General features: G+C 38.8%; 1 protein-coding gene and 1 pseudogene across 7 annotated transcripts in view; both read left to right on the forward strand.

Moving 5' to 3' along the window:
* The window catches only part of LOC132666560 (cytidine monophosphate-N-acetylneuraminic acid hydroxylase), a 133,969-nt gene that overhangs the window by 44,307 nt on the left and 67,219 nt on the right, over positions 1–22,443 (forward strand). The window lies entirely within an intron of this gene.
* LOC144616285 (ragulator complex protein LAMTOR3 pseudogene) lies at positions 8,663–18,427 on the forward strand (annotated as a pseudogene).

Here is a 22,443-nt window from a genome sequence, read left to right on the forward strand (position 1 = left end):
GGTCTCTGGGCATCGGTAGAGGCACGGTCGTGTGAACATTCCTGGGGACGGGCCAGCACCTGGCCATTGCTCAGTGAACCCCCCCCCCCCCCCCCCGCCCTGAGAGGGTCTAAGCAGGTCAAAGCTACACAGCCCTCAGAAGTGAAGGGTTTGGAAATATAGACCCATTTGAGATAAAAGTCGGGAGGGAGGTGCTGCCTGGCAGGCTGACAGCTTGGTCACAAACAGTGTAGAAGCTGGGAGTGACGGAAGCTGGAGACAAAGGAGGGATGCTTGATTGCCAGTTGGGGAAAGCACAGAGTTCTGAAACTGGAGACTGGGTAGCTGGGTGATGCCATTCTCACCCCTCCTGCACGTGCACGAACACACCTACATGCACCGCCAACAATCCATCCAAGTAAGCTAAGCAGTGCCATCTAGTGGAGAATGGAGCTGTTACACCAAGCACTGTCCAGCTGGGTCAATTGTGCTTTAGAGGAACACCACAAGTCTGTCTGCCTGCTTCGTTTACGGACTATAAGGGGCTTCATAGCTTGACTTCTAGGGGAAACCGATGTAATTTCAGTTGTATTTCATTCTGTTCATTGGTCCATCTATTCAATTTTTTTCTTTTTCTGTTCTGATTCTTGAATATAGAAAGAGAAAAAATTTATTTTTATTTTTCATTTGTGTAAAAAAGATTTTTTATTTTTTACTATATTTCTTACTTTTTTGTAAATTTTTAAAATTCTATTTTACTTTCATCATTTCGGTTTATTCTATTTTATTGTATTGATTTCTAAAATTTTCAGACATTTGCCTTTTTTTGTCTTTTTTTTCTTTTCTTCCCTTTTTTCCTCTATTCTATCAAGCTTCTTTCAACAAGACCACAACACACCTGGGATCTAGCATTCTTTATTTGGATTTTTTGTCTTGTTTTTAATTTTTAATTTTATTTATTTATTTTTATTTTATGAATTCTTTTTCTTCCATCAAAATGGTGAAACAAAGGAATTCATCCCCAAAGAAAGATCAGGAAGAAATGACAGCTGGGGACTTAACCAACACAGATACAAGCAAGATGTCTGAATCAGCATTTAGAATCATGATAATAAGATTACTAGCTGGGGTTGAAAAAAACATAGAATCCCTTTCTGCAGAGATAAAAGAAGTAAAATCTAGTCAGGACGAAATTAAAAATGTGATAACTGAGATGCAATCTCAAATTGATGCCATGGCAGCAAGGATGGATGATGCAGAGCAGTGAATCAGCGATATAGAGGACAAACTTATGGAGGACAATGAAGCAGAAAAAAGAGGGAAACTAAGGCAAAAGAGCACGATATAGGAATTAGAGAACTCAGTGATTCATTAAAAAGGAATAACATCCAAATCATAGGGGTCCCAGAAGATGAAGCAAGAGAAAAAGGGGTAGAAGTTTATGAGAGCAAATCATACCAGAAAACTTTCCTAACCTGGGGAAAGACACAGACATCAAAATCCAGGAAGCACAGAGAACTCCCATTAGATTTAACAAAAACCGACCATCAACAAGGCATATCATAGTCAAATTCACAAAACTCAGGAAAGAATTGTGAAAGCAGCAAGGGAAAAAAAAGTCCTTAACCTATAAGGGAAGACAGATCAGGTTTGCAGCAGACCTACCCACAGAAACTTGGCAGGCCAGAAAGGAGTGGCAGGATATATTCAATGTGCTGAATCGGAGAAATATGCAGCCAAGAATTCTTTATCTAGCAAGGCTTCATTCAAAATAGAAGGAGAGATAAAAAGTTTCCCCCAAACTAAAGGAGTTTGTGACCACTAAACTAGCCCTGCAAGAAATTTTAAGGCGGTTTCTCTGAGGGGAGAAAAGATGAAACAAACAAACAAAAAAAAAGACCAAAAGCGACAAAGACTAGAAGCGACCAGAGGACACCACCAGAAACTCCAACTCTACAGGCAACATAATGGCAATAAATTCATATCTTTAAGTACTCACTCTAAATGTCAACATACTAAATGCTCCAATGAAAAGACAGAAGGTAACAGAATGGATAAGAAAACAAGATCTGTCTATATGCTGTTTACAAGACACCAAACTCATTCTACAAGGCCAACATTACCTTGATTCCAAAACCAAAGACCCCACTAAAAAGGAAAACTCTAGACCAATTTCCCTGATGAACATGGATGCAGAAATCCTCAACAAGATACTAGTCAACCAGATTCAACAATATGATGAAAGAATAATTCACCACAACCAAGTGGGATTTATGCCTGGGATGCATGGCTGGTTAAACATCCCCAAAACAATCAATGTGATACATCACGTCAATAAAAGAAAGGACAAGAACCACATGATCCTCTCAATAGATGCAGAGAAAGCATTTGACAAAATATAGCATCCTTTCTTGATAAAAACCATCAAGAAAGTAGGGAAAGAAGTATTATTCCTCAAGATCATAAAAGCCATGTATGAAAGACCCACCACTAATATCATCCTCAATGGGAAAAACTGAGAGCTTTCCTAAGGTCAGGAACATGACAGGGATGTCCACTCTTGCCACTGTTATTCAACATAGTATCGGAAGTCCTAGCCTCAGCAGTCAGACAACACATCCAAAAATGATGAAATGATGAAATGATGAAATGATGAAAATGAAATGATGAAAAAAAGACATCCAAATCGGCCAGGAGTAAGTCAAACTTTCACTCTTCACAGACGACATGGTACTCTATGTGGAAAACCCAAAAGATTCCACCAAAAACACCTGTTAGAACTAATCCATGAATTCAGCAAAGTTGTAGGATATAAAACCAACACACAGAAATCGGATGCATTCCTATACACCAAGTGTATACCATAGTATACCATAGTATAGCTTATGAAAGAAATTGAAGAAGACACGAAAAGTGGAAAAATATTCCATGCTCATGGATTGGAAGAACAAATATTGTTAAAATGTCGATACTACCCAAAGTAATCTTGTATACTCAATGCAATCCCTATCAAGATAACACCAGCATTCTTCACAGAACTAGAAAAAAACAATCCCAAAATTTGTATGAAACCACAAAAGACCCTGAAAAGCCAAAGCAACCCTGAAAAAGAAAACCAAAGGTAGAGGCATCACGATCCTGGACTTCAAGATGTATTACAAAGCTGTAATCATCAAGACAATATGGTACTGGCACAAAAACAGACACTCAGATCAGTGGAACAGAATAGAGAACCCAAAAATGGACCCACAAGTGTATGGCCAACTAATCTTGGACAAAGCAGGAAAGAATATCCAATGAAATAGACAGTCTCTTCAGCAAATGGTGCTGGGAAAACTGGATAGTGACATACAGAAAAATGAACCTGGACCACTTTCTTACATCATACACAAAAATAAACTAAAAATGGATGAAAGACCTAAATGTAAGACAGGAAGCCATCAAAATCCTAGAGGAGAAAGCAGGCAAAAACTTCTTTGACCTTGGCCACAGCAACTTTTTTCTCAACCTGTCTCTGGAGGCAAGGGAAAACAAAAGCAAAAATGAACTATTGGGACCTCATCAAAATAAAATGCTTCTGCACAGCAAAGGAAACAATCAGCAAAACTGAAAGGCAACCGATGGAATGGGAGAAGATATTTGCAAACGACATATCAGATACAGGGTTAGTATCCAAAATCTATAAAGAACTTATCAAAGTCAACACCCAAAAGACAAATAATCCAGTGAAGAAATGGGCAAATGACATAGACACTTCTCCAAAGAAGACATCCAGATGGCCAACTGACACATAGAAAGATGCTCAACGTCACTCATCATCAGGGAAATAGAAGTCCAAACCACAATGAGATACCCTCTCGTGACTGTGAGAATGGCTAGAATTAACAACTCAGGCAACAACAAATGTTGGCAAGGATGTGGAGAAAGGGGAACTCTTTTGCACTGTCGGTGGGAATGCAAACTGGTGCAGCCACTCTGGGAAACAGTATGGAGGTTCTTCAAAAATTATAAATAGAACTACCCTGTGACCCAGCAATTGCACTACTCAGTATTTATCCAGGGGATACAGGTGTGCTGTTTCAAAGAGGCACATGCACCCCAATGTTTATAGCAACACTGTTGCTAATAGCCGAAGTATGGAAAGAGCCCAGATGTCCATCAATGGATGAATGGAAAAAGATGTGGTGTGTATATATATATATATATGTGTGTGTGTATGTGTGTGTGTATATATATATGTGTGTGTATATATATGTATATATGTATGTACATATATGTATATATATATATATACATACATATATATGTATATATATATATATAATGGAGTATTATCATCGATGGAAAAGAATAAAATCTTGCCACTTGCAACTATGTGGATGGAACTAGAGGGTATTATGCTAAGCGAAATCAGTCAGAGAAAGATAAGTATATGACTTCACTCATATGAGGAATTTAAGATACGAAACAGATGAGCATAGGGAAGGGAAGCAAAAATAATATAAAAATGGAGGGAGACAAAACATAAGAGACTCTTAAATATAGAGAACAAACTGAGGGTTGCTGGAGGGGTTGTGGGAGGGGGGATGGGCTAAATGGGGAAGGGGTATTAAGGAAGACACTTGCTGGGATGAGCACTGGGTGTTCTACGTAGGGGATGAATCACTGGAATCTACTCCTGAAGTCATTATTGCACTTTATGCTAACCAACTTGGATGTAAATTTAATTAATTAAGTTAAAACAAAAAACAAAAGACAAAAAAATACCTTTGTCTTTGTTGATCCTATATAATACATGGAAGGTTTCTATTTTATTAATATTTGTTCTTCTATTCTTTCTACTTTCTTGGATTATTTTATTGTTCTTTAATGGTCTTGGATGCTTAGCTCATTATTTTCAGCCTTTTTAAAATATTCATATCTTGGGCTAAATACTTTTCTCTAAGCACTGCCTTCTTTCCTGCTGCACGTTTTGATATGTCAATTCTCATCATATTCAACATAAAATATTATTTAATTTCCATTATTATTTATTTTTTACCTAAATATATAAATTGTATACATTTTTTTTTTTGATTTCTAACTTAATTGCATTGTCAGATAACATGTACTGTATGATTTCAGTTCCTTGAAACTTGGTAAGATTTGCTTTATGGCTCAATATACATGGTCAAATTTTGTAAATGTGTTTGTGTGCTCTTGAAAAGATGTGCCTTCTGTGGTTGTTGGGCAAATGGTTTTTTATATATGGTTATACATATATGGTGCAGTTTGTTAAATGTGTGGTTTGCATCTTTGATGTTATTTTGTATTATCATTTACTATTTTATCATTACTCTCTTGTAAAAACAAACATTTATTTTTTTAATGTTTGTTTATTTTGAGAGAAAGAGACCATGATTGGGGCAGTGGCAGAGAGAGAGAGAGAGGAAGACAGAATTCCAAGCAATCTCCACGCTGTCAGCACAGAGCCCAATGTGGGGTTTGAACTCATGATCTGAGGCAATGTTGAGATTTGGATGCTTAACCAACGGAGCCACCCAGGTGTCCCCAAAGCCATTTGTTTTTGTAAAAATACTCTCCTCAAAGGTTTAGGTTGATGATTGGTGAGATTCTGATTAAATAAGACTTAGAAAACCATAAAGTTCTGTGTGAATGTAGAATATGCCCTGATATCCCCATGGAGGACCTCATGTTTTTTTGAAGGTTATATAATGGTAAGAGTAGGAACAGTGGCTCTGTGTAATAGATCAAACCGTCTGAAACTGCCATTTTTGCAAAAACCGTCGACTCTTGGCAATGTCCTGTCATTCAACAAAACACTTTGAAGATAGAAAATGTCCCGTACAATTGCCATAATAACAATGCCTTTTACGTGTTTAGTGGATTAAATGAGTATTTTATTCTCTCCCCAAAGCATCAGGCTTTGGCACCAGGAAAAAAGAAAACTATGACTCGTGACCAGAAGAAGCAGCCTGCTTCGTATGACATTCTTCTTGGGACTTCTCTCCTGTCCCTCACGGTTTCCACCTTCCTCGCCCTGCTTCCCGCTTTCTGTCTATGTCTGCTTTGTTTTCCTATCACTGCTGTAAGTAGCTCACGCTTCTCCTTTTTCTTTAGATCAACAAACATTGCCTGGCAGTGTGCTAAGCACTTCTTTGAAAATTTGTGGTAAAATACGTACAACACAAACTATACCATCTGAACTATGTCAGCATACAGTTGGGTGGCATTAAGCACACTCACGTTGCCGTGCACCCATCGCTGCCACCCATCTCCAGAACTCTCTTCATCCTGCAAAGTTGAAACCGTACCATTAAATGGTATCGCCCCATTCTGTCTCCCCCCAGCCCCAGCAGACCGTTCTTCTGTCCGCGTCTACGGATTTGCCTACTCTTGGTCCTTCCTGTAAACGCCATCAGGCAGCACTGAGTGCTCGTCTCTTATTTCATTTAATCCTCCCAATAAACCAGCGGAGAAGGATTATCCTTAAAAAACCTGTTTTAACTGAAGTATAGCTGACACACAGTGGTACATTAGTTTCAGGTGACCAGCATGGTGATTTGACGTCTCTGTACGTTATGCCGTGCTCACCACAAGTGTAGCCGCCACCTGTCGCCACACAAGTCTCCTACACTGCCATTTGTCTTTTAGTCCTGGGACTTACTCATGCCATAACTGGAAGCCTGTATCTCCCCTTCCCTCTCGCCCATTTTGCCCACCGCCTTCCCAACCTCTTTTCTCTGGCAGCCCTCAGTTTGTTCTCTGTATTTATGGGTCTATTTCTGCTTTCGATTGTTTTGTTTTTTAGATTCCAAGTGAAATCATATTGTGTTTGTCTTTCTTTGACTTATTTTACTTAGCATAATACCCTCTAGGTCCTTCCATGTCGTCACATATGGCAAGAGCTCCTTCTTTTTTATGGCTGAGTAATATTCCATTGGGTGTGTGTGTGTGTGTGTGTGTGTGTGTGTGTGTGTGCACGCACACCACATCTTCTTTATCCATTCATCTATCAGTGGACACTTTGGGTGCTTTCCTATCTGGCTATTGTAAATAAAGCAGTAATAAACAGGGGTGCATGCGTCTTGAAAAGTAGTATTTTCATTTTCTTTGGGTAATTCTACCCATTAGTAGAATTCCTGGATTGTGCGGTATTTCTATTTTTAATTTTCTGTTTTCTAGAGTGTCTGCACCATTTACATTCCCACCAAAAGGGCACGAGTGTTCCTTTTTTTGTCCACATCCTCCCCCACACTTGTTATTTCATTTTTTTTCTTTTTAAATTTCTATTTCAATTCTAGTTAGTTAGCATACAGTACAATATTGGTTTCAGGAGTAGAATTCAGTGGTTCAACACTTACGTACAATGCCCAGTGCTCATCACAACAACTGCCCTCCTTGATCCCCAACCCCCACCTAGCCCATTCCCTCCCGCCCCCCCCCACCCTCCCCCTGTCAACCCTCAGTTTGTTCTGTATCGTTAAGAGTCTCTTAGGATTTGTTTCCCTCTCTCTTTTTTCTACCCCCCCCCTCATATGTTCATCTGTTTTGTTTCTTAAATTCCACATATGAGTGAACTCATATGGTATTTGTCTTTCTCTGACTGGTGTATTTCACTCAGCATAATATGCTCTAGCTCCACCCACATCGTTGCAAATGGCAACACTTGTTATTACTCGTCTTTTTGATATTAACAATTGTGACAGGTGTAAGGGGATAGGTCACTGTGGTTTTCATTCACTTTTCCCTGGTGATTGGTGATGTTGAGCATCTTTTCATGTATCTTTTGGCCATCTGTACATCTTCTTTGGAAAAATGTCTATGCAAGTTCTCTTCCCATTTTCAAATTAGACTGGAGGTTTTTTGAGTGTTGAGTTGTAGAAGTTCTTTATATTTTGGACACTAACCGCTTGTTGGGTATATCATTTGCAAATATCTTCCTCTATTTTGTAGGTTGCCTTTCCATTTTGTTGATGGTTTCCTTGGCTGGGCAAAAGCTTATTTTACTGTAGTCCCAATAGCTTCTTTTTGCTTTAGTTCCTTTTGCCTGAAGAGACATATCTAGAAAAATGTTGCTAAGGCCAATATCAAAGAGATCACTGCCTGTGTTTTCTTCTTGGTCACTCTTCTATTTTGAATGTCCTTTATTCTTTGCCTCATTGCTCTGGCCGTACTTTAAAACATAAAATTTTATATGTTTTTCGTTCTATAATAAATTAACTATTACAAATTTTAAAATGAGGTAACTTAATATTTATTTTTAAATATACTTTATTTGGAAATTTACAATTACAATTTACAGAAAAATTGAGAGGCTAGCAGATAGTTTTCATAAGTATCACACCCAGTTTTCCCCCATTACTAACATTTACGCTAACATGAGATATTTGTTACAATCAATGAACCACTGTTGATACATTATTGTTAACCAAAGTTCCTAGTTTATTTGCATCTCCTGGGTTTTACCTAATGTCTTTTTCTGTCCCAGGGTCACATCTCAGATACCACATTGTATTTAGTCATCATGTCTTCCTGGGCATTTCTTGGCTGGGACAGTTTCTCAGCCTTTCCTTGTTTTTGATGATCTTGATAATTTTAAGGAGTACTGCTGATCAAATATTTTGTAGACACCTCTCTGTTGGAGTTTGTTTGATGCTTTTCTCAAGACTGGACTAGGGTTATGGGTTTTGGGTTGGAAGATTACAGAGGTAAAGTGTCATTTCATTACATCACCTCAAGGTTACCTAACAACATAATTTATCACTGTTGATATTGACCTTGAGCTCCTGAATGAGGTCATGTTTGTCCCATTTCTCATTGTGAAGTTGTTCTCTCCTTCCTTCCCATGATGCACTCTTTGAAAGGAAGTCACTATGTGTGGCCCATATTTAAGGGGTCAGAATTTATGTCCCCTTCCTTGAGTCAGGCTGAGTATACATATAAATTCTTTGAAATTATTCTGCAAGGAGATTTGTCTCTTTCCCCCCATATTTAATTGGTCATTTATTTATACCAGTATGGTCTCGTGGATATGTATTTTACACTCTGAGTTATAATTTAGTACCACTTTGTTTTTTTCCAGTATGTTCTAGCTTTGGCCACTGGGAGGTCTTTCAGTTTTCACCTTTGTCTCTTTGACATAACCCGGTCAAGATAGTTGTTTGGGGTGTTTTGTTTTGTTTTGTTTTGTTTTGTTTTGGTGTGTGTGTGTGTGTGTGTGTGTGTGTGTGTGTGTGTGCCCTTTCTTATTTTCCAGCACTACACGATGCCCCAGGCTTACCTTGTGTATTTCCTTTCCTAGTCCTAGAATCAGCCATTTCTCTCTAAGGAGCCCTGGTTTCTTTTGTTGAGGATGATACAAGACACCCAGATCTGGCTGCCAGTGTTCTTGTTGCCATGGGATATTGTTGCTTCTTGTTCCTCTCAGCTGACTGAGCTGGGACATAAATGTGTGGTCCTGATTAGTATATACACACATCTCCATCAATGTTTCCACGTGTATCCATTTGTATCTACATCAAACTAAACACGAGTTCATAGATGTCTCCAGCTCTGATCCATTGCCACCCCAGCCCTTCTAGCCTCTTTCCCTTGCTTATCTGTAGAGTCCCTATCCAGCAAGGATAAACCCGGCTCCTGCCGTTGCCATCCATTTATTTAATTGTGCAGTTACAACACCACACGTGTGTAGAAGTGTCACAATTGGTAAGCACACCCCTCTGCAAGACAGCATTGTCAACTAGAGTATAACAGTTACGTGCACTTCCTTTTGCCTTTAGTCTTACGGACTCCATTCATTTCCATAGGTTATTAGCCAGCACCTTTCCCCTCGCCCACTTCAGGTTGTTTCATACCTTTGTAATACATTCTCTTGTCAGCCTACATTCTTTCCTGGGATCCCTCAATCTTCTAAACCTTTTTTTTTTTTAATTTGCCTGTGTTGAGGCTCACTCTGTTCTATAGAGTGCTGTGGGTTTTGACAAATGTGTAATGTCATACCCGCCATGGCAGTATCCTACAGACTAGTTTTGCCACCCTAAAAATTTCCTGTGCCTCGTCTATTTAACCCTCCCTCCACTCCTGAACCTCTGGTCATCACTGATCTTTCTACTGTCTCTGTAGTTTTGCCTTTTCCAGAATGCCATGTAAGTAGAATCATAGTATTTCATCTAATCAGACTGGATTGATTACTCACTTAATAATACATATTTAAGGTTCACCCATGTCTTTTTTTTTGGATTGATAGCTAATTTCTTTTATTTAAAAAAATATTTTTAACGTTAATTTATTATTGAGAGACAGAGAGAGAGAGAGACAGAGCATGAGCATGGGAGGGGCAGAGAGAGGGGCAGACACAGAATCAGAAGCTCTGAGCTGTCAGCACAGAGCCTGAAGCGGGTCTCAAACTCACGAACCGCAAGATCATGACCTGAGCTGAAGTCGGACGCTTAACTGACTGAGCCGCCCAGGCGCCCCTTTTTTTATTTTACGTAGACTTTATATTTTAGAGATGCTTTAGGTTGATGGCAACATCGTGCAGAAATGACCTAGAATTGCCACATATATCCTTGCTCCATACATGCGCAGCCTCCCTCGTTATGAACAAACTACACCACATTGTTACAGTTGATGAGCTGGCATCATTATCACCCTAAGTCTATAGTTTATGTTAGTGTTCATTCTTAGTGGTGTTCTGTCAGCTTGTGTACATTCTATGGGTTTTGATAAATACATAATGACAAGTGTCCAAGTGTCTGCCATTGTAGCATACACAATAATTTCATTCACTTCTGTGCTCTCTGCCTCTTCATTTGTCCCTTACCCCCAACCCCTGGGATCCACTCACTGTCTCTTTAGTTTTGCCTTTTTCTAGGATGTCATATAGTTGGAATTAGACCGTATATAGCCATTTCATATGGCTTCTTGCATTTAGTCACAGACATTTAAGTTTTCCCTATGTCTTCGTGACTTCCTAGCGCATTTGTTTTTTAACACTGAGGAATATTCCATTGTCTGGATGGACCACAGTTTATTTGTCCACCCACCTACTGAAGCATCTCTTGGTTGCTTCCAGATTTTGACAGTTGTGAATAAAGCTTCTATAAACATCCGTGTGCAAGATTTTGTGTGGCCATAAGTTTTCAACTCCCGTGGGTAATAAACACCAAGGAGCATAGTTGCTGGATTGTATATTGTAAGAGTATGTTCAGTTTTGTGAAAAACCACCAGACTGCTGTGGCTGTACCATTTTGCATTCCCACCAGCAATGGATGGGAGTTCCTGTTACTCCACGTCCTTGTCAGCATCTGGTGTTGTCAGTGTTCTGGATTTGGGCCATTGCAATAGGTGTGTGGTGATACCCATTGTCATTTTAATTGGCAATTCCCTAATGATATTTGATGTTGAGTGTCTTTTCGTATGATCATTTGCCACCAGTATGTTTTCTGTGAGGTGTGTGTTCAGATCTTTGGCCCATTTTTTGATCAGGCTGTATGTTTTCACATTGTTAAGTTTAAGAGTTCTTTGTATATTTTAGATGATCGTCTTCTACTGGATATATATTTTGCAAGTATTTTCTCCCTGTCTGTGGCTTGTATTCTCATTCTCTTGATAGTGTCTTTTGCAGAATTGAAGATTTTACTTTTAATGAAGCCCAGCTTATCAATAATTCTTTCATGTGTGAAGTCTTGTGTTATATCTAAAAAGTCACCACCAAACCCAAAGTCATCTAGATTTTCTTCTGTGTAATCTTCCAAGAGTTTAATAGTCTTGCATTTTGCATTGAGGTATCTGAGCCATTTTGGATTGACTTTTGTAAAAAGTGTACGGCCTAGGTTTATCCTTTTGGATGTGGATGTCCAATTGTTCCTGCACCATCTGTTGAAAAGACTCTTTTTTTCGTTGCATGGCCTTTGCTCCTTTGTCAAAGATCAGTTGACTGTATTTGAGTAAGTCTATTTCTGGGCTCTACTCTGTTTCATTGATCTATTTGTCTATCATGTGCAAGTCTCCTCTGTCTTGATTTATAGATTTTTGTAGCTTTGTAGTAAGTGTTGAAGTCTGGTAGTTTAAATCTTCTGACTTCATTTTTCTCCTTCAATATTACATTGGCTATTCTGGGCCTTTTGCCTCTTCATCTAAATTTTAGGATCAGTTTGTTGATATCCACAAAATAGCATGAAAGGACCCTGATGGAAATTGTGTTGATTCTGTAGATCAAGCTGAAAAGAATTAACATCTTGACAATATTATGTTCCTTCCTATCCATGAACATGGAATCTTCCATTTATTTAATTCTTTGATTTTTTTAAATCAGAGTTTTATAGTTTTCCTAATGTAGATCTGATATATATTTTGTTAGATTTATACTTGAGTATTTCATTTTTTTAGGTGTTAATGTAAATGGTATTGTATTTTTTATCTCAAAGTCTCCTTGTTTATTGTTGATAGATAGGAAAGTGATTGACTTGTATATTAACCTTGGATCCTGCAACCTTGCTATAATTGCTTGTTAGTTTCAACATTTTGTTCTTGATTCTGAGATTTTCGCCAGAGACAACCACATCGTCTGCAAAGATGGTTTTATTTTTTCTTTTTCAATCTGTATATCCTTATGTCCTTTTTTTATTGTCTTATGTAGTACTTCCAGTACAATGTTGAAAAGAAGTAGTGAGAGGGAACATTTTCGCTTTGTTCCTGATCTTAGCAGGAAAGCTTCTAGTTTCTCACCATTAAGTCTGATGTTAGCTTTTGAGTTTCTTTTGGAGATGTTCTTTATTAAGTTCAGAAAGTTCTCCTCCATTCCTAGTTTATGGAGTTGTTACCATGCATGGGTGCTAGGTTTTGTCAAATGCTTCTTCTGTATCCATATGATTATGTTATTTTTCTTCTTTAGGTGGTTGATGTGGTCGATTACATTAATTGATTTTTAAATGTTGAACCAGTTTTGCATTATGTGGAATACATCCTACCTCTTTGTGGTGTATAATTATTTTTACTTATCACTGGGTTCAATTTCCTATTATTTTACTAAAGATATTTGTATCTATGTTCATGGGAGGTATTGGTCTATAATATTCTTGGAATGTCTTTGTCTGGTTTTGATATTAGTGTAATGGTGGCCTCATAGAATGAATTAGGAAGTATTCCCTCTGCTTCTACATTCTGGGTGAGATTGTAGAGAATTGGCATAATTTTTTCCTTAAATGTTTGGTAGATTTCACCAGTAAACTCTGCCAAACCTAATGCTCTTTTGTTTTGGAAGGTTATTTGTTGTTGACTCAATCTATTTAATAGACATCAGCTTATGCAGATTGTCTGTTTTTCTTGTGTGAGTTTTGGCAAGTTGTTTTTCAAGGAATTGGTCTATTTCATCTAGCTTATCAAATTTGTGAGCATAGAACAGTTCATAGTAATCCTTTATTTTCCTTTAAATGTCCACAGGATCTGTAGTGTTGTCCCCTTTTCCATTTCTGATAGAAGTAATTTGTGTTTTATCTCTTTTCTTAGTTAACCTGGCTAAAAACTTATTGACTTGATTTATCCACTCAAAGAAGCAGCTTTTGGTGCACCTGGTGGCTCAGTCAGTTAAGCGTCTGGCTTCAGTTCAGGTCATGACCTCACCATTTGTGAGTTTGAGTCCCATGTCAGGCTCTGTGCTGACAGCTCAGAGCCTGAAGCCTGCTTCAGATTCTGTGTCTCCCTCTATCTCTGCTCCTTCTCCTTCCCCTTTCTTTTTTATTGCCTAATTGCTGTGGCTAGGACTTCCAATACTATGTTGAATAAAAGTTGCAAAAGTGGGAATACCTGTCTTTTTTCTGATATTAAAGGAAAATCAGTCAAATTTTTACCATTGAATATGATGCTAGCTATGATTTGTCATATATGGCCTTCATTCTGTTGACGTACATTGTTTCTATACCCATTTTATTGAGAATTTTTATCATAAATGGATATTGAATTTGTCAAATGCTTTTTCTGCTTCTACTGAAATGATCACATGATTTTTATCCTTTGTTTTGTTAATATTGTATATCACATTGATTGATTTGGGGATATTGAACCACTCTTATGTCATTGGAATAAATCCCACTTGACCATGGTGTAGGATCCTTTTAATTTGTTGTTGACTTTGGTTCGCTATTATTTTGTTGAAGATTTTTGCATCTCTTCTCATCAGGGATATTGGCCTATAATTTTCTTTTTTTGTAGTGTCTTTAGTTTAGATATCAGGGTAATGCTGGTCTTGTGGAATGACTTTGGAAGCATTTTCTCCTCTTCAATTTTTTGGAATAGTTTGAAAAGTGTAGGTGTTAACTCCTTTTTAAATGTTGGGTAGAATTCACGGTCTTGTCCTGACTTTTGTTTGTTGGGTTTTTTTTTGTATTATTACTGATTAAATTTCATTACTAGTAATCAATCTTTTCAGATTTTCTATTTCTTCCTGATTCAGTCTTGGAAGATTGTATGTATTTATCCATTTCTTCTAGGTTGTCTAATTCTTTTAATATAATTTATTGTCAAATTGGTTTCCATACAACACCCAGTGCTCATCCCAACAAGTGCCGTCCTCAATGCCCATCACCCATTTTCCCCTCTTCCCCCTCTCCCTCATCTCCCCCCACATCAACCCTCAGTTTGTTCTCTGAATTTAAGAGTCTCTTGTGGTTTGCCACCCTCCCTCTCTGTTTGTAACCCTTTTTTCCCCTTTCCCTTCCCCCATGGTCTTCTGTTAAGCTTCTCAAGATCCACATATGACTGAAAACATATGGTACCTGTCTTTCTCTGACTGACTTATTTCACTTAGCATAATACCCTCCAGTTCCATCCACATCGCTGCAAATGACAGGATTTCATTCTTTCTCATTGCCAAGTAGTATCCCATTGTATATATAAATCCATTTGTATATATATATATATATCCACTTGTTAATTGATGGACAGTTAGTCTCTTTCCATAATTTGGCTATTGTTGAAAGCACTGTTATAAACATTGGAGTACATGTGCCTCTATGCATAAGCACTCCTGTATCCTTTGTATAAACTCCTAGCAGTGCTATTGCTGGGTCACAGGGTAGTTCTATTTTTAATTTCTTGAGGAACCCCCACACTTTTTTCCAGAGCAGCTGCACCAGTTTGCATTCCCACCAATAGTGCAAGAGGGTTCCTGTTTCTCCACATCCTCACCAGCATCTATAGTCTCTTGATTTGTTCATTTTAGCCACTCTGACTGGCGTGAGGTGGTTTCTCATTGTGGCTTTGATTTGTATTTCCCTGATGATGAGTGATGTTGAGCATCGTTTCGTGTGTCTGTTGGCCATCTGGATGTCTTCTTTGGAAAAAGGTCTATTCATGTCTTCTGCCCGTTTCTTCACTGGATTATTTATTTTTTGGGTGTGGAGTTTGGTGACTTCTTCATAGATTTTCGATACTAGCCCTTATCAGATATGTCATTTCCAAATATCTTTTCCCATTCCATCGGTTGCCTTTTAGTTTTGTTGATTGTTTCCTTTGCAGTGCAGAAGCTTTTTATCTTCTGCACTGCAGAATGAGGTCCCAATAGCTCATTTTTGCTTTTAATTCTCTTGCCTTTGGAGATGTGTCAAGTAAGAAATTGCTGCAGCTGAGGTCAAACAGGTTGTTGCCTGTTTTCTCCTCTAGGGTTTTGATGGTTTCCTGTCTCATATTCAGGTCTTTCATCCATTTTGAGTTTACTTTTGTGTATGGTGTAAGAAAGTGGTCTAGTCTAGGTTGTCTAATTTAATGGCATACAATTGTTTGTAGTAGTCTCTTACGATCCTTTGTATTTCTGTGGTATCCATTGTAACTTCTCTCTTTTATTTTGATTTTATTTGGGCTTCCTCCCTTTTTTTCTTGATGAATGTGGCTAAAGATTTATCAATTCTGTTGACCTTTCAAAGAACTAGCTCTTAGTTTCATTGATTCTTTCTTTCTTTCTTTCTTTCTTTCTTTTTCTATTTCATTGATTTCCATTGTGATCTTTATTCTTTCCTCCTACTAACTTTAGGCTTTCCTCTTTTTTTAGTTCCTTTAGTTCCTGTGAACTTTCATTGTTTATTTGTTACTTTCCTTGTTTCTTGAGGTGGGCCTGAATCACTATAACTTCTCTTTTGGAACTGCTTTTGCTGAATCATACAGATTTTGGAACATTGTGTTTTCATTTTAATTCATTTCAAGGTACTTTCATTTCTTCTTTGATTTCTTAATTAATCAGTTGTTGAGTTTCCAAGTGTCTGTGTTTTCTTCCAGTTTTCCTCTTGTAATTGATTTCTAGTTTCATACTGTTGTGGTCAGAAAAGATGCCTGCTATGATTTCAGTCTTCTTAAATTTATTGAGGCTTGTTTTGTGGCTTAACATGTGACCTATCCTGGAGAATGTTCCATGTGCACTTGAGAAGAATGTGTATTTTCTGTTTTCGGATAGAATATTCTGTATATATCTCTTAAGCACCTCTAGTCTAAAGTGTCATTTAAGGGGCACCTGAGTGGCACAGTCTTTATGCCTCCAGCTCTTAATTTCAACTCAGGTCATGATCTCATGGTTCGTGAGTTCGAGCCAAGTGTCAGGCTCCACACTGACAGTGTAGAGCCTGCTTGGGATTCTCTCTTTCCCTCTCTCTCTCTGCCCTTCCCCCACTCACACATATGCTCTCTCTCATGCTCCCTCTCTCTCCCTGACTCAAAATAAATAAGTAAACTTAAAAAAGATAAAATGTCATTTAAAGCCAATGTTTTCTCATTACTTTTGTACCTGGATGATCTATCCATTGACGTAAGGTGGGATGTTAAAGTCCCCTACCGTTGTATTACTGTCAGTTTCTCCTTTTGTGTCTCTTAACATTTGCTTTTTATATTTAGGTTCTTCTATGTTGGGTGCATAGATATTTAGAAGTGTCAATACTTCTTGTTTAACTGGTCCCTTTATCATTATGTAATGCCCTTCTTCATCTCCCGGTACAGCCTTTGTTTTAAAGTCTGTTTTGTGTGAAAGCCTAAGAACCCAGGTGTTCAGAAAAGATTTTCACACTGGTATCTCTGGCTAGTGATATCTTCTTCCACTTACCTGCTGAAGCACATTTATCTATTTCTTTCTGGCAAAACCAACAAAAATTTTAGCTGCAGTCTGCCTGATATTACCATAGCACCTCAACATCAAGGGCGGGGATTCCGATTTCTGAATTATTAGTTGACCTACCACATTAAGACAAATTAGCAGATCAGCAATAGCGTGCTAACCTGACTGTGCATCAAGATACTCTGTGGCTTATGGGAAAGTATTTTTAAAATGTAACTAGTGGAGACAAATCATATGACAGTGGCTTTCAGAGGAGACTGTCTGAAGCTGTACCTGACTTTACAGCTGACAGAACATCACAGCCCAGAAAGCCATGCATGGAGATTTATCCTGAGGGAGAAAGGGGTTCATCTTGGCAGATGACCTAAAGCAGTTCCTGTGTGAAACATTACCAAGTGTTGAAGGGCTCTATGCTCTTGTTGGGTCAGATAGAGATGCAGTGCCTGTTACTAAAGTGGCCAGTGACGGGGCGCCTGGGGGCTCAGTCGGTTGGGAGTCCGACTTCAGCTCAGGCCGTGATCTCGCGGTTCGCGGGTTTGAGCGTCGCATTGGGCTCTGTGCTGACAGCTCGGAGCCTGGAGCCTGCCTCAGATTCTGTGTGTGTGTGTGTGTGTGTGTGTGTGTGTGTGTGTGTGTCTCTCTTTGCCCCTCCTCTGCTCACATGTGTTCTCTTTCTCTCTGTCTCTCAAAAATAAACAAACATTAAAAAAATTTTTTTTCAAGTGGCCAGTGACAGTGCTCTGGAGCATGCTTTCAGACCTGGCTTCTTAACTACTTTTTCCTTTGCAAACAGAGGAAGAGAGAAAACTTGGACTTTCAAAAAAACAAAACTGTCGTCTGTTACTATAACACCTACCAAGTGGTTTGATATAATCGTTTACCTTTGGGGGTGAGTTTCATAGCCAGCAGCAGTGCCAATCAATACAGAAGTAATTATTAGACTAGAAAAGAAACTTACTCCATTATTTGAGGAATTGAGACAAGTTGTGGAAGTTTCTTTATCTGGCAGTGGCTTTGATTTACATCTTATTTTCATTATAACAGATACAATATCAATCCAGCAACCTTTAGACCACAACAAATGCTTGTGTCCATGTACTCAAGAAAGGGCCCCTTTGTCTACCTTACGCTAAAGAAAGAGCCTATAGATATAGTTCACGGACAGATTGTTATCTTTTCTTGTGTAGGGTCTTTTCGTATTTAGTGAGATCTGGGGATGCCTCAGAAGCGGTTCAGTAAGTACATCCCAGTTCCCGTGGACTTGGTCTAGTCACCAAGTACCTATGAGATTCTGTTCAGTGGGTCAGAATCAAAATGGTACTTTGATCCACTTGTACCATTAAATGCTCCCTGTTACATGCCCAGGCCTGCAGAATGAAGCAGACCCTTTTTATTGTGAATAATGATGAGAACATGTTTTTTTAGGTTTTCTTTCTTTGCTTTGGGTGTGAGGAAGATAGAATGGCTCAGTAAAAGTGGTAAAATCAGTCCCGTCACTGACTTTTGTCTGTGTACGTTCTGTTGCGGCACAGATGAATATTGCTAATTGGTTTGATTCTTCTCAGAGTGCTGCTCTTTAATGGCAATGAAAGTGCTGGCTGATGGTTTTGTTCTCCACTCTGCTTTCTGTAAGCGATCAGTGTTTTAATGTTTGCGTGTTCTTCATGAAATTTAGAAGTGATTCCTTATTGAATTCTGTTTCCACTGTTGATATGTGTGGAAACACGGTAGTGCAGCCATTTCTTTTCATACGTGAGTATAAATAAAACAGAATTGTTTTAAGTAAAAAAATAATAAAATGTAATAGGCAGAAAATTACACTGTGCTTAATGACTGATTTTTATTTTTAAACCGTTAGTCCCTTAAGGTCACATCTGTCAAGTGTGTGTTCACATATTTACTTAAGTCAACGATTGCTTTATTTTAACCACCTTTTATTATTATTATTATTAATCTTTATTTATTTTTGAGGGAGAGAGAGACAGAGTGCAAGCAGGGGAGGGGCAGACAGAGAGGAAGACACAGAATCCGAAGCAGGCTCCAGGCTCCGAGCTGTCAACACAGAGCCCGACGCGGGGCTCGAACCCACAAACCGCGAGATCGTGACCTGAGCCAAAGTCGGACGCTTCACCGACCGAGCCACCCAGGCGACCCTATTATTATTATTTTTATTTTTTTAAGTTTATTTATTTGTTTTGAGCGAGAAAGCATGAGTGGGGCGGGGCAGAGAAAGAGGAGAGAACCTCAAGCAGGCTCTGTGCTGTCAGTGAAGAGCCTGTCATGGGGCTCGATCTCACAAATCGTGAGATCATGACCTGAGCCAAAATCAAGACTCAGATGCTTAACGGACTGAGCCACCCAGGCACCCCATCTTTTGTTATTTTTTGAAGGAAGCTAGCTAGCTTTAGTGGTTTGCCCTATGTGCACTTTTCTTTTTGCTCTAAATATGCCATTGGACTTGTGTGTGTGCGTGCGCGTGCGTGTGTGTGTGACGAGTTTGCAAAATTCACCATGACTTGAAGTGCAATGACAGATCTAGATGTTCATTTACCATGCCGTGTGACTTTTCCCAAAGGATCTGAACTTTATTTCCTTACACCAGCTTGAAACCTGTTGTTTTAAATCTTTGAATCACTGTGTCCTATCATGTTCACATGGTGTGACATAGGTACTTACTCATGGGCCAGGAGAGCACCTTCAGTTTTGGACAACTACTCTAATGACGTTCTTAGGAAGAATGGAAGGTGCCAGGGGTAATAATGGCCAGTCAATAATCATACCACAGACTTCAAATACTATAGCTGTCGATGGATTTGCTCTGTAATCACGTGTAGAACTTTGTGTGGGTGTCTTCAACCCTTTCTCTTCCACTAGCAACCCGAATAACACCTGACCTTTTGGTTGGCTAGAGCGAGTGGCCGGCTACCTTTCTTTCTTGCTGCGGTGTGATTGGCTGAACCGTCTTTTATTAAAAGTTGAAATGTAGATTGAAATCACATGAAAAATCACCTTTGGTTATAAACCTCCAACATTTTGATCCTCCATCCATGTTTTTGTCACATGAGGGGTAAAAAGCACCTCGCAATGCCAAAATTGGACAGTACTTATGTTCCCAAGTAGCGTCCTCATCTTCTGGGTAGAAATTACATTGTGCTAGGAATATGCAGAAAAATGGACCTCAGAAGTGGATTTCCCGCTCATCTGTTAAGTCCTTAACTATAGTTTTGTTTTGTTTTTTTTAACGTTTTTATTTTTTAGACAGAGAGAGACAGAGCGTGAACAGGGGAGGGGCAGAGAGAGAGGGAGACACAGAATCCGAAACAGGCTCCAAGCTCTGAGCAGTCAGCACAGAGCCCGACGCGGGGCTCGAACTCACGGACCGTGAGATCATGACCTGAGCCGAAGTCGGACGCTTAACCGACCAAGCCACCTAGGGGCCCCTCCTTAACTACAGTTTTAACAAGCATGACATTGCTAAGTATACGACATGTACATCATTTCAAAAAATACTGCCATGACTATCTTTTATGCATATTTTAGCTTCAAATTTTGAAGCATCTTTTTTTTTTCTTTCCTTTCCCCTTCTTCTCATTTTGCTTCATTTTCATTATTGATATTAAACAGTGTTATCTTTGCAAGCATATATCAAAGGTTGTTCTGGAGCATTTATTGCCTTTCTGGAAACGTTCGTAAGAAATGTTCTTTAAATGGGAACCCTCTTGCACTCTTGGTGGGGATGCAAACTGGAGAACAGTATGGAGGTTCGTCAAAAACTAAAAATGGAATTACCCTACCCAGCAATTGCACTACTAGGTATTTACCTAAAGGATACAGAAATGCAGATTCAAAGCGGGTACATGCTCCCCAATGTTTATAGCAGTGCTATCAACAATAGCTCACCTATGGAGAGAACCCAAATATCCATCGACTGATAAATGGACAAAGAAGATATAGATACAGATACACACACACATATCTCCATACATACACACACACACTGAAATATTACTCGGCAATGAAAAAGAATGAAATCTTGCCATTTGCAATGACATGGTTGGAGCTAGAATGTACCATGCTAAGTGAAATAAGTCAGAGAAAGACGAATACCATATGATTTCTTCACTCATATGTGGAATTTAAGAAACAAAACAGATGGACATATGGGAAGCGGGGGGAAGAGGAGAGAGGGGAACAAACCACAAGAGACTCTAACAATGGAGAACAAACTGAGGGATGATGGAGGGAGGTGGGTGGGTGATGGGTACTAAGGAGGGCACTTGTTGGGATGAGCACTGGGTGTTGTGTGTAAGTGATGAACCACTGAAGTCTACTCCTGAAACTGATATTGCACTGTATGTTAACTAACTAAAATTTAAATTCAAAAAAGAAAGAAATGCTCTTTGGAGTAGAAAGGTAGACTTGAGTTTCTGTACTTCAATAAGAGCTCTTTGTTCCTGAGGGCAGGGCGGCGGGGGGGGGGGGGTGAATTTTACTTTCATCTCAATGTATTAAAAATCCACAACTGAAATACATCTTATTTCAAAGATCAGCAATTTTAAAATTTCAGATAGTACTTTCTCAGGAGTACGTGCTACTCAAAATAGTAAGAGAATAACAAAATATGTAGACCTACTGTGGAATCAGAGTCTATGTGCTTGAACAGATGTGTGAATCTTAAATACCTCAAAGGAAAAGAAAAGTGTTCTAAAATGCTGTTGCTTTTTTGAAAAGCACTAAAGGTTAGACCAAGACAGGCAGTTTTGTTCTAACGGACAATTAGGTTAATTGTAAAGATAAGGAATGCATTATGGGTCGAAATCAAATATTCCTGTCACATATATTTTGTTCCTGGCTTACTGGCTTTATTTTCAAAATTGAAGTTTGTAGTTTCCTTTTATTGGTATTCTTGCATATACTGTTCATTCAATAAATGAGTTATGACTTTCAAAAATAGTCTATTATGTCTTATATAAATATGGCCACCCCTACTTTTCTTTCTCATTTTCATGGAATATCTTTTTTCTATGCTTTTACTTTCAGTCTGTGTGTGTCTAAAATCTGAAATGAACCTTTTGTAGGCAGCATATAGGTGGGGGGTTTTTGTTTGTTTGTTTGTTTGTTTTTTTGAGAGAGAGAGTGCATAGGGGAGAGAGGCAGAGAGAGAGAGAGAGAGACAGAGACAGAGACACAGAGAGAGAATCTTATAGCAACAATGTGGAGCTTGATCCCATGACCCTGGGATCATGACCTGAGCAGAGACCAAGAGTCGGAGGCTCAGCCAACTGAGCCACCCAGGAGCCCCAGGACGGTCTTGTTTTTTTAATCCGTTCAGCCACACTCTGTATTTTGACTGGGGCATTTAATCC

The sequence above is a fragment of the Panthera onca genome, chromosome B2, assembly GCF_046562875.1.
Source record: "Panthera onca isolate mPanOnc1 chromosome B2, mPanOnc1 haplotype 2, whole genome shotgun sequence".
In the NCBI taxonomy this organism is placed as follows: domain Eukaryota; kingdom Metazoa; phylum Chordata; class Mammalia; order Carnivora; family Felidae; genus Panthera; species Panthera onca.